The sequence below is a fragment of the Trachemys scripta genome, chromosome 12 (assembly GCF_013100865.1).
Source record: "Trachemys scripta elegans isolate TJP31775 chromosome 12, CAS_Tse_1.0, whole genome shotgun sequence".
Taxonomy (NCBI): domain Eukaryota; kingdom Metazoa; phylum Chordata; order Testudines; family Emydidae; genus Trachemys; species Trachemys scripta.
In genome coordinates this window covers 5,221,471-5,234,178 of record NC_048309.1, presented here as the reverse complement: position 1 = coordinate 5,234,178, position 12,708 = coordinate 5,221,471, and the positions used below count along the sequence as shown (strand labels likewise).

At 47.5% G+C, this 12,708-nt stretch overlaps 1 protein-coding gene across 7 annotated transcripts in view; it reads right to left on the bottom strand.

Annotated features, from left to right (window-relative positions):
• Positions 1-7,411, bottom strand: part of MYT1 (myelin transcription factor 1) — a 109,502-nt gene extending 102,091 nt beyond the window's left edge. For 6 of the 7 annotated variants that reach the window (XM_034787544.1, XM_034787547.1, XM_034787549.1 and 3 more), the window contains exon 1: positions 7,245-7,411. The gene's annotated coding sequence lies outside the window, so the exon portion shown is untranslated. Of the gene's footprint in view, positions 1-6,690; positions 6,977-7,244 lie in introns of those variants that run through there. The other variant, XM_034787546.1, reaches the window with a different exon arrangement.
• Between the last annotated feature and the right edge of the window lie 5,297 nt (positions 7,412-12,708).

The following is a 12,708-nucleotide window of genomic DNA, read 5'->3' as shown; positions in this document are numbered from 1 at the left end:
GCAGGCAGTACAGTGGGTATCGGAAGACAGTATTCCAGGGGTGATCTACTGGAACCAAACATGAAACCCTGGACCCGTCTTCTACTGGACAGGCTCTAGTTTGTTGTAAACAGACAACTCCTGGGTCCATATGCATCTAACTCCCATGGGTCTGAGTAGTGACTAGTTCCTAGCTCTGGGTCTCTCAGGCATGCTCCCAAGTGCAGGCCCCATGCCGAACACTCTAAGGCAGTGGGACCCTTCTGTCTAGCTGCCTTAGGCCCCAGAACCTGTGCTTCAGCCCTTCCAAGCCACCAGTTGGTTAGATACATTCTCCCAGCGTCCATCCAGCTGTGGGAGCTCTAGTTTCTTGTTAAGGGACAATGGGGCAGGTAAGCAAGGAACACAAGCTTAGTAGAGCAATTAAACCACTGATACTTCGCTCTTAACAAGCCACACTAGAGAGTTAGAGATTTTGAAGGAAGCAGGGAATCTGAATGCAACCCTCTGGTCCCCAGGATAAAATCCTGGCCTCCCCGAAATCAGTGGCAAAACTGGAAAGTTTGGACAATATGAGTGTCACCCTGTGTGGAGTTTCCATGGGCTCATCCAGCCAATGTGATATGCACACACGTCAAGGGAATGCCAACCTGTCAGAGAAGGCAAGGGGCACAGCCCTCATAACCCATGCATATCCTACCAATCTCTGACTATTCACAGAGGGCTGATACCTGGGGGCAGAACCCTATTTCTCTCACAATATTCCCTAGTGGATCTCTCTTCCACCCTAATAGCCCATGGTAGAGAGAGTGCAGCCTCGTGGTTCTGTCTGGGCTTGCCAGAAGCCCTCCACACCCCTCAAGCCTACAGCAGGTTTGAGAAGCAAGTAGCATCAAAAGATAAGGCTGAAAATGTCTTATGCAGGGAATTGGAAATCCCGGTGAGTTTTGGGAGAGGCTGATGCTGTGGAGATCAGTTTCATGCCTCACCTCCCAACCCTAAAGGCAGAGTGACAAATGTGCAGATATCCCCTGTAAGCAACTTCAGAAGCAGAGGAAGGGTAGATAATACCGTCCGTAGAAGAGACTATAGGAAATCTGGGGACTATATAATGAGTTGCAACTAGTTTCCATGGAATCACCCCATCAAGATGATACATTTGCATCCTTCTCTCTCGGTCCCCCACACACCTACCTGCCTCTCTTCATCACCCCCAGCAAAAGATATGACAAAGGAGTGGGTTTTCTTTTTGCCATTGGAAAAAGTGTGGCCCTTATCCCTTAATTACATTTTTGGTAGGTAGCGAGAGTCCTTGGGGAAGGGTGATGTACCAATGCATGCATTGTTGCTTTTTACAGATCCAGACTAACACGGCTACCCATCTGATACTTGACACAATGCATGCATTCTTACTCTAGCCGTAGTTCTTTAGAAGTGAATTAGTCTGCAGGTACAGCCTGGCTTCTTTATTCATAGCATGATATCCCCAACCCTCCAAGCTACTAAAACTCATTGAGAGATGAGTGTTCTTTATAAACTGATATTTATTGGTGCCTTGCTTCAAAAGCTGCCCCAATCCATCCCAGAGGTGGCTGCCTCTCAGTGGTGGGTGAAGTGATGTCTAGGACTTAGGTCCTGTGCCCAGTACCTAACCTTTCTGTGCTTCGATTGCCTTAGCTTCAGAACAGGGGCATTAATACCACTTTATTGGCTTTTGAAATCCCTGGACCAGAGCAACGTATTATTCACGTGTATTATTATCCTTTGTAAAGTTTACAATCTATTCACGATCCTACGTCTAGAAACGTACAATGAGAAGGAGGTAGTTACCGCTAACAGATCTAAGTGGAGTCTGTCTGTCTAGGTTAATACCCGGAGCTCATGGCCAGGATAAGGACAATTTCCTCCCTCTGATCCTGTCCACCTGTCCTTGAAACATTCAGTAACTGCTGCTCTATCCCCGAGCTAGAGCGAGACAGCCACCGGCTGCTTTCACCGAAAACTTCCCGGCTTTCAGGAGTTAGTTGGTGCTCTTTCGAGCAGCGCTGACTTTCTCCGGGGCGGGTCTGCCACCCTCCTTGCAGGCCGACGGAACAGGCCCATCCCTTTTGCAATTCAACCCAAACATCTGACCTCACAGCTGCATGGGCAACGCGCTACGCCTTTGCGCCGGCTGACTCCGCTTTCTGGGAAATGCAGCGTGTGTCTGTCGGGATGAGTTCACCCGAGCCGAGGCCACTGCCGACATTTACTGGAAGCTCGCATTGCAAAGCCAGACACACACACACACACGGTTATTCCTCTGCCTTAGAGGCCGACTCTCCCCCTTGGGACTAGAGATTGGTTCCCCTTTGCAGGGAGCAGCATGAACTGACACGTGCAGGGAGCAGAACGGATCAAACCAGGTCGTCTTCCCAACTTCAGATCACAATATATTTTTCACACGGTGGGATTGGGTGGGGGAAGGGTGGAGAAAACTGCTTCTAGCCAGGCGAAGCAAAAGCTTTGAAAATGACACGCACCCCCCCGCCCCCGGTGGAAATGCAAGGGACAGAACGCGCAAAGGCGCACACACCGGGCTAGGTAGATCAGAGGGTTCAAGGGTTTTCAAAATGTCTGAGTAAAATGGCAGCTGGTCTGACGCGCTGCACACGCAGCTAGGGGCGGGGGTGGGGGGGGGATCAGATGACTTCCAGTAATAATTCAAAAGCTTTCTCCGGCTTCTTCCGGCAAGTCTGTGTGATCTGGTTACAATGATGTTCACCAGCAGACCTGGCCAGGCAGCCGCTCCGCGCTCGAAGGCCGCAATCCGCAATACATAAATAACTTTTTTTTAAAATGTAACAGCGCGGAAGGGTTATTTTATTTTATTTTGCTGGCAATGGTGCCAAGACAGCGTCAAAACTGGCATGCATCCAGCTAGGGAGCAATGCACACCCCCCCCCCGACAGGGGAATCATAGATACAATCGGACAGACTGGGGAGGTAGGTAGCGGTGTAACTTGACATCTTAAATGCACGCGGCATGGAGCTTCTGAACAGTGCAGCGCGCTCCCCCTGCCAAATGAGAATACATTGGGGGGGGGAAAGGGGGTGTTAAAAGTACAGGGGCCGGGTTCGGCTCCCACTTTCAGATCAGGAGTAACTCCAGTGTCAGGGGAGGAAGAGCAAGCCCCGTGGCTAGAGCTGTTGGATGTATCCCCCCCGCCCCAGCTCTCCCAGCTACGGGACTCAGCCCCCTGTTATTAGAGGCTCCACGTGCCTCCCTCTCCTCCAAAACCTACAGCGGGCACGTAGCCAGCCCGCCCCACCTGCCTAATGCTGGCACTCCGAGCCCCGGACTTTCTGCCTCATTGCTTTTTCCCTGGAGTCAGCCTGGCCCTGCCCACACACAAGCTCTCCCCTGTGCCACTCCCGACCCTGCCCTGCAGTTTACTGCTTTGATTAAGTCCCTCCTAGCGAGCAGCTCTGCCCAGCGGGGTTATTCTCAAGGATCATTACTGTCCTCAGCTCCCCGGTTTGAAGTCACCTGGTCCTGCTGTTCCCCCCATGCCCCCAGCCTCGTGGGATGAGCCGTATGAAATCAGCAGTTGGCCAGCGCCAATAACGCAAACCAACCAGCATCAAACAACTCAGGGAGGCACAAAGGCAAACAGGTATCCAGAGGCCAGCCTGGCACACCGCAACGGGACTGGCAACAGCATTGGCCTGGCATTCGAGCCACCCACTGCAGAGCCCCCGAGAGTCCAACTGGGAGCTGAAGTTTATTAGTTTCACGCATCTTAGGTCTCTAACCACCGCCCCCCCACACACACACACACGTCAGTGTTATACACCTAGCGTCTGTACAGATATTTATAGACACTGGAGTAAAGGGGAGGGGGAGATGCGTAGGGGGGTAGGAGGCTGTAATGTTGGCGTAAGAGATAAAGGTGGGAAATATTTCATAGAATATCAGGGTTGGAAGGGACCTCAGGTCGTCATCTAGTCCACCCCCCTGCTCAAAGCAGGACCAATCCCCAACTAAATCTAAGGAATTAGACCAAGGCATTATTTTTGCGTGGCTCGGAAATTCCCACCAGACTATTTTTTTAAAAGGGATTTTATAAAGGGGAGAGTGCGGGTGGGAGAAAGTTGGGGGGGGGGGTCTTTTGAGGTCACTGTCTTATTGAATTGGGGGCCTTGTTGTCAAAAGGTGAAATTCACCCCTGTTTAGAGAAGCAGCAGGAGACCCCCGATTTAAGTGATGCATCTGGGCCTCGGGACAGGGGTAAGTCCGCCCCCCCCCCGGAACAGGAAGAACTGGGCCGGGGGCGCTGGTAGCAGGGAACCCTTGTGGAAGTTAAACAGGGGAGCGAGGACTGGCCCTATGTTCTCTTTCATCCGGATTAAAACCTGCCTCCACCTTGCAGGAGCCCACGTGCGAGTTGTGGCGTAGCTGCATTTCTGATGCCTGCACTGAATGCTTCAGCCCAGTTCCTCCCCCCCCTTCCCCCCCAGGACTGTCGTGCAGTTAAAAGGTTAGCGAAGAGCCATGAAGGGCGATCAGATGATGCCTTCCACGAGACTGCCTCCTCTTATAACAAACCTGGCTACAACTGGCTTGGTGAAGCGGGTCGGTTTTACACGTGCGCCTCTAGAAACATCCCATTCTCGGAGCTTAAAAAACAACCACCCACAAACCAATGGAGACTTCAATGATGCTGGGCAGATATCTGGGAGGGACAGAAGGGGGGCTGCCTGCAGAGCTACTCTGATAAAACACCGGTGTTGTCTTCCCCCATTTAGCCCCAGCGTGACTAATATTTATTAATAACCCTCCTTCAAAGGAATCCCATCCAACACCCCTGGGAGACTCGAGGAGGCAGAGATTACAGGACACTGACGAGATTGCGCTGTTTTCACCCTCTTGGTTGTTGGAACATGCACTTTGTCCCCACTACAAACAGAAGAGAGTTGAGCATGCATCTCCATGTTCTTCTAATAGCACATCCCTCCACGGCTGACCCTCCAAGCTAATGTCGCAAGTGCAGGAGTTATTACTTGTGGAATAGGACAGCTGGCCCCCACTACAAATAAACTGCGGTGGTCTAAGTGCGATCTATACATACACGTCGCCAGTTAGCTGTACATTCAGACAGAATTGCTAATCACAAAACAAACTTTCCCGAGTTCTCTGAAGGGTCAAATAGCTCTTCCCAGCGCCCGAACCTGCCAGCGCCCCTCGGACCATTGTGTATCCTTCAGATCACCATTCACTCCCTCCCCCGAGAGTGATCTCGGCCTCCACAAGGCACAGGCGAACGGGGAGTGTGTGTGTCAGTCACAGCTTAACCACCAACTTCCCTTAGTTGTTTGGGAGCCTTGAATGCTAGAGCTAACAACGACCAACGCCGTCAAATGGGTTTGTGCTTCCTTCCCCTGCAGCAGAGACCCTGCTCCAATGTGCGCTGCCGAGGGAACAATAAACAGCATCATACAAAGAAGTGTACAGGCGGCATCTTTCCTTCTGGTTTCTATGACAGCATCAGCGACAAACCAGCTATAAACTCTAATTCCTGGGTTCCTCTCGCTCCCCCCTCCCCCTTTTGTCTGCCATTAATTAAAGTGACCATATGGAAAAAGCTGATAATAACAGCAGATGAGCCAACGAGAGAGAGGGGGGGAAATAAATAAAAAGAACCGGTAGGGAGACGGGGAGGACTTTGCCTGAAATTGCCTTTCCTGGGGAAAGGATTAGAATACAACAATAGATGGAGGATAAACGCAGCGACAGGGTCTGTTTGTGGCAATGGCTGTCCTGCAAAACTACACACTAGTGCTTCGTAAGTCAGAGAGCAAAAGTAGGGGAAGCCCCCCAGACAGCCAGGTCCTGTATCCAAGCCAAGCCCTGAGCGAACGATTCACTTCAGAATAGGGGGCAAGGGAGGATTTCAAGGCAAATATCCTGATGACTCACAACACAAAGGCCTCCTGCCACTAGGTATCGGTTTTGTTCAGTGGTTTATGCCCATCTTATTGTGACTTGCTCTTTTGTTTGCACAGATCACTCGAAGGAAATAACCTTGAACGTGTCTGCGTTTGTGTTTTCCAACTGCTACAAGAGATGGTTTCCTTAGTGATCTCCCTAATATAGAACCACCTTTGCCATCCAGCAAACTGGTCCTTTCACTCCAGCACCCAGGACTAAGGGACTGTTTTCACTTGCTGTGCGAACATTTTGCGGGATTTTTAACTTTTCCTCTTCGGTGAAATTGGTAAAGGGATCACTCAAGTAAAGCCTCTAATCAAAGCTAACTAAAAATAAGCCTTCAGATGTCTTTGTGTCATGGTAAACAGAGAACACGAAAACAAATATGGCATATTTTCCTCATTTCTCCTCACTATAAATAGAGAAGTGGAAAGTAGTCAGAAAAAAGTCTACTCGTTGAAACAGCCAACACATGGTCTTTTAACACCGCACATCAACTTGCTTTTAAATGCATGCAATTTTTAACAGACGCTTTCCTATTTTTTTAACTCATTATCTTCACTTAGTTGAAAGAAAATGCAAAGCTCATTAATGATTTAAGAGTAAGACCCAGCAGACCTAAGATATTGGCCTGCATCTTTTGTACAATGCAAACAAGAACAAAATATGTAAAGATCCCCCCTTTCCCCTTCAGTAGTTTGAGAAGAAAAAAATAAAATAAAAACCAGAGCGATCCCAACCTCAGACAGAGACAGTCACAGCATCGGCTCCTGTTCAGTACCTTGGACTGGAAGTTACCATGCAAGATATCCCAGTGAAAAACTATGAAGCTTGCCTTTTTTTTTTTCCTTCTCCCTTTACGAAGCTTCTTCTGTTAAAACCACAGTGATGTCTCCTGATAAACATCCACAGATCTCTATGTCCACAGACATATCTGCTCTTCCTCTTCCAGAAATAGTCAGAAAGTTTCCCAGCTGAATACGATGCTGTCCTCTGCCCCCCCTCCCGCCCCCGCTAAAGCTCTCTTCAGTCAGAAGCATAACATGTCCACTAGAGTCTCAGAGAAAGAGAGAGAAAGATGGACCTAGGAATAATCATTATCTTAATAAACCCGCCTCGGTTCTCCGATGCAATTTTAAAACAACAAACCCTGCCTCCAAGAGCCAAGCCTGCATCTGTTTACATTAGCTGTGGTCTCCGAGAGCCCCTTCCTCTGCTCTGTACCAATCCAAGGTGAACCCCCCCCCCCAGCATTATCTGCCTTTGTCAGCGAAAGAACATAATATTGACTTACCTTTTCCCCACAGCTATTGTCTGCCCCTTTTCAACATGACATCACGGAAAGCAATCATGAAATTTACATGGGGAGGGGGGAGAGGTGGGAGGTGGGGGGGGGAAGAGTTGTTGGAGGTTTGCCCACTTCCCTACACCAGTAACACGCGTGTAAGATGGTTTGTTGGTTTCAATTAAATAGCGGATGCTCCTTAGTGTGTGAACTCTTAAGCCTGCTAAAGGCAATGTCTCATTTACTTAATGACCGCTCTCATTAATGGAAATGGCACGGAGGGGGCTTGATGCGCCTTCCCTTTGTAAATACACTACCCATGAACCCTTGGGGTTGCAATATATCTGTTTACTCTCCGAGGTGAAATAAATTTACAGTATAGCATCAAAAAGATGGGACTGCTGACTTTTTGGAGTGGAGTGAGCGAGCGAGCTGGGGCGCTGCTCGACCCCCTCCCCCCCGTTCCTACCCCCTCCCCCGCCGCCAGATCCAACAGAAAGGGCCCGATTTTGCCCAAGATGATTCATAATTAATATGCAGAAGAGTTGGGGCTTCTTTTCCGCCAAGCACACACAAGGGCTGCGAATGTTACAACTGCCATCCTCATTCCCCCCCCCCTGCATTCCCTTCCTATGGTACAGTCCAATAATTTCTAATAGCAACAACCAGGGAATGACAGATGCCCTAGGTTAGCATAGCTACAGCGAAAGTACTTTACAATATTTATTGGTGGTTAGGAAGATGACCTATCATCATAAAGAAGAGACTGGGAAATTTATCGTCTATATGAAACAGGAAGTATTGCATATTAGCCGATGTACATATTCAAGGGCCGGTTGTTATAATGTATCTATTTCTTTTAAAGAAAGAAAGCATCACACACAACGTTCCCAGAAAACACCCCCCCCCCCTTCAAAAAACAGGAAGGGAGGGAGTGATGGATAAGGTTTCAGATGGTTCCATTTGTTTCTTTCCGCTGAAAGCACGAGAATGATCCTTCTAAAAACAGCCCCATAATCTCTTAAGTGTGTGTGTGTGTGTGTGTGTGTGTGTATCGCTTCTTCCTGGAAGCCTTTTTCCCTCCCGGAAAGAGACTCTGCCCCCCCCCCCCCCCCCCCCAAGCGCCCCCCCCAAAATCCCCCCCCCCCCCCCCCCCCCCCATCACCATCCATGAGGTGTGCCATGAAGCTGACACGTGCTGTGTGTCCCGGCTCTTGTCAGAGAGACCGTCCTCCCCCCCATGGGCAAGCAAAGACAAAAGTTATCACCCTTCCCCTGTGTTGGACTGGTGCATTAGCACTTTTAATCGGTGTTGATTGTAACTTTGGAAAATCGTGGCGGAAATATGATCCGATTGAATTAAGCTCTTAGCACTGGGGACGGATATCCTGCACTTCCTAGCCTGTCCTCCTCCCCTCCCCTCCCGGAGACGGTGACTCGACTGTCCTCTAAGGCTGCAGTTCACACATGGACTAAAAAACCCCAGCAGCCTTGAGAGATGCTAGAGGCAAAGAACGGTTGCAGAGTTAGGCACCCAAAGTTGAGTTCGGGGACTGTGGTCCCCCATGGCTGGTTTGGAGGAGACCCTGCCGAGCCAAAGAGATGACCCTCTCTCTGCTGGAGCTCGCCCAGGCCCGCACGGACAAAAAAAGCCAAGAGAAGACAAAAGTTACAACCTGAGCATTGTTAAACACCCCACTAAAGTCATTTATTCTTCTTCCCAGAGCACGGGGAGCAGCGGACTATCTCGCCTGTGTCCTTTATGGCGCAGTTGTGTGTGCGAGAGATAGAAAAGAAGTAAATGACAATTATTCGGAGATAAATTTCTGCCCTGATATTTCACGTCATAAAAAACAACAAAAAAAGACTGGGCGTGTCATCGTGGGCCCTGATCCTATTCTCACCCAAACCAATGGCATTGATCGTCGTGGGTACCACAAAGGCCCCCAAGGAATAACCTTTAGATACAATTCCATTTTGCCACCCAGCTCCTCACCCGCCACGCCACTATTGGGCCAAAGCCCAAGTCCTTTAGTTAGTTATTTTGGACTATTTTTATTCTGAATGGATTGTTTTACGATTTAATGTAACAGCATTCTAATCCTCGAACATTCAGCGTGCCTTGGAAAGAAACCTCCTACAATGCCCATTTCCATGACTGCAGGGCCAACTACTGGCTTTTGCCTGAGCTTCTAAAGCAATTAATATAAAAGGACGAATTCAGCTGAGAGTACTCCTGAAAAGCCATTTTCTATCTCCCTGGGACATGCTGCGAGGACAGGGATATTTTACATCCTAAACCTTTGGCATTCAGAAATTCTATTAAACTCTTATCTCCAGGCAGCAGGCCCGGTGCTACACTGCATCTTCATTGTTCTGCATTCAAGATAGAATCAAAAGGGAGGAATCAGGCGCGATCGGCTTCATTCTGTTAACAATACTGGATGGTACTCTTGGATGCTATTTAATTCAGCCACGTAACGCTAAAACTTGGGAAACAAAAGCAAAGCAGATAGGATGGAAAACAAGAGGAAAAGGTGTTTGTGTGTATGCATATGTGGGTTTAAACACACTCTACTTCTAAACTGATTTACCCTGAAACTCCAAAGTCTATACAATTGTCTCCTGATGCAAAACCTCAACAGAAAAAAAAAGTTAGTTTGCAAACCGGTCAATCCAAACAAACTAACCTAGATTTAGACGCAAAATAGGACAGTGTACGGCCAGAGTGTATCGTTATCACCAAGATGTTGCTAAAGAGAAACAAAATATTGAGATTTTTATTATTTTTCTCTTCAACCTAACGCGTTTGTTTTGTTAAACAAAGATAAATTGCTTACCTGCTTAATTTATGTATCGTTAAACAATACATGGCAAACACTGAGAAAACTGGAGGCGTTAGCATATAAAGTTTTCAACTTTTAAAAGCCTCCGTAAAGCTGAGAAAATTAAAGAGAAATCAGGCAAACCCTAGACAATCAGCACTGGTGGAATGGACAGCTCCCGCCATAGTGTATAGTAGCCACTGCCCAGAAACGATTTAGGAACACAAGCCCCTGTGCTAGCTGCTAAAGTTAAGATCATAGCTGAGAAAAACCTTCGAACAATTTACTATCTTCTGTTCTCTTTGAAGTGATCCACATGTCAGACCAAGAAATTGCTTGAAGCACAGAATGTTATTAGTTAACATTTGTGTTTTAAAAATTTTAAGCTATGTTATTTCTGAATTCTAAGTAGCCACTTTTTAATAGAGGAAGAGTTAGTATATGTGCCACATCTTAAATATGGCTCTTTTCCTTTGAGGTAGAAAAATGATTGGGAAACATTTGAAAATCTGAGGCTGCAAATTGAAACCGACACGTCTACAAGTCATTGATAGGTATCCTACAAAATGAATATGGAAAGATTTAACAAACAAACACACAAAAATGGATTATAGTCATTATAAAAAAGCCTGGGTGAGTCCATTAAAACAATCGAATTAAAGGTCTATGTTTGAAGGTGGTTTAAAATACAAGTGCAGTTACTTTTGTATATCCAGACATAAAAATGCTAAACTGCAGTTTACTTGCTTCCTAGAGACTCTCTGCAAGTACTTTAGGTCTCAAACTTTATGCATTTGCAATTGGCACCAATTTCTACGGCTACCAGCTGGGGGTGAAAGATTTTTCTTGTTTCTTTCTGAAAGCTTCGATGCAGATGGGCTGGCTGCCTTAATGCCTCAGACTACAATTAGTGCTGTTGTATGCCGAATAGAAATGGCCAGCATTAATATTGTATATGGAACAGCTGAAGGGTTGGGGAAGAAAGACCTGCCCACTACAGGCCCCTGGCAGATGGAACTCCACCGCACACGTACAAAAACTTTTCATATCCCTCGGTTTCTCTCTCTTGATTTACACAGTTTCCCCAAGGAGAAAACGTCTTTGTCTAAAAAAAAAAAAAAAATTTACAGTTGGAAGATTATTTTTTAAACTACTACTAATTTCTTTAAAGGCACCAACCTCCTTATCAGTCCCATGCACATCTTTGCAATATCAACCCTGCATTTTCTACATGGCATTTAAACACAAACACAAAACGCCACTTGTCTGCATTGTGTCCCGGCAGTGAGGAGCAATCCTTAGGACACTCCATCAACGTCTTAACAGGTTTTAGTCAGCTTTCTACTTGAGCTACCGCCTATTTATCCACTAATATGCAAAAGCGGAGAACTCTGGACAAAGCTTTGATGAGAAACAAACCGAGAAAACGATCCCTTACCCGCATCAATTTTTTTTTTTTTTTTGCAATAAACCGAATAATTATTAACAACAAAGCATTATCTGGAGTGTAATTTTAGCAAGAGCAGGCGAGAGACACACACATTTTCGCCCACGTTTGGAAGAGTGGTTAGCTCTAAAAACTTTCGCATCTGAAATTGAGTTTAGTCAAGGTCTATTTTGAAAGCGAGATTTTTTTTTAAAAAAAAAGTCAGAATCTCACTTGCTAAATGCAAACACTAGAGATGAAGCTTGGCCTTTAATTGTATTGAATTCAGGAGCTCCTCTGCTGACATGCACTCAACAGAGGAGAAAACAGAGAAATGGGATTTTTTTTTGGGGGGGGGGGGGATGTTTGTTTGCTTGTTCCTGGTGTCCCTGACCTATTTCCTTTTCTGAGCCACATACACAAAGCGATTAACATCGAGGCACGCCTGGAAGTTAGTCACTTTCGCCTCCTTTGCTTGGGGCATTGAAAACTGACATGGAACAACAGACGCGGAAGAGACCGGCTCAGAAGCTGCAAGGAAGGAAAACAAAACCAAAAAGACACAGAAGTCAAAGAAAAGTTTAGAGAAACTTTTACGAACCAAGGAAAGTTCCACACAGCTTCATCCTTGCTAGCGATTTAGCCACCGCCTCCCCTCCACAAAAAAACAAAACCAAAACACAACAGCTCAAGTCAGAAGTTACTGCATCCCTGCAAAAAGTTACACTCCAGAGCAAAAACTTATGTGCTTGAGAGGCCCGTAGAGCGAGGCCGCCTGGCCAATGGGAGCTCGCCGAGCTGCTAATTACAAATCAAGGCTGCCTGCGCGACGGCCAATCCCAGCTCTGCAGACCCGGAGCCGCGGCACAATTGTTCTCCGGGCTGGAGACAATGGGGAGCTGCCGCCTCCGACTGAGCATGCGCCGCGAGAGCCCAGCCTGGAGCTGTTGCTTCGGTGCAAACTCTCCTGCAACCGAGTATTTCGGCTGGAGCGTGCAGGGGCATCAACGGGGACACCAGCGGCTGTCAGATGTAAGCAGCGAGGCTCTGTGGATTTAAAAACACACCCAGCAGCAGCAGGGCTACTTAAGGCTTTGCTTAGGAGAGTGTGTGTGTGTGTTTGGGGGGAGGATGTTCTCTCCTCCAGGTGTCCTGGGGTAATTTCAGTGCTTCTGCTAACATTTTCCCTAGGCACGTGGGAAAAGTCTCCCTCCGCCTCTGC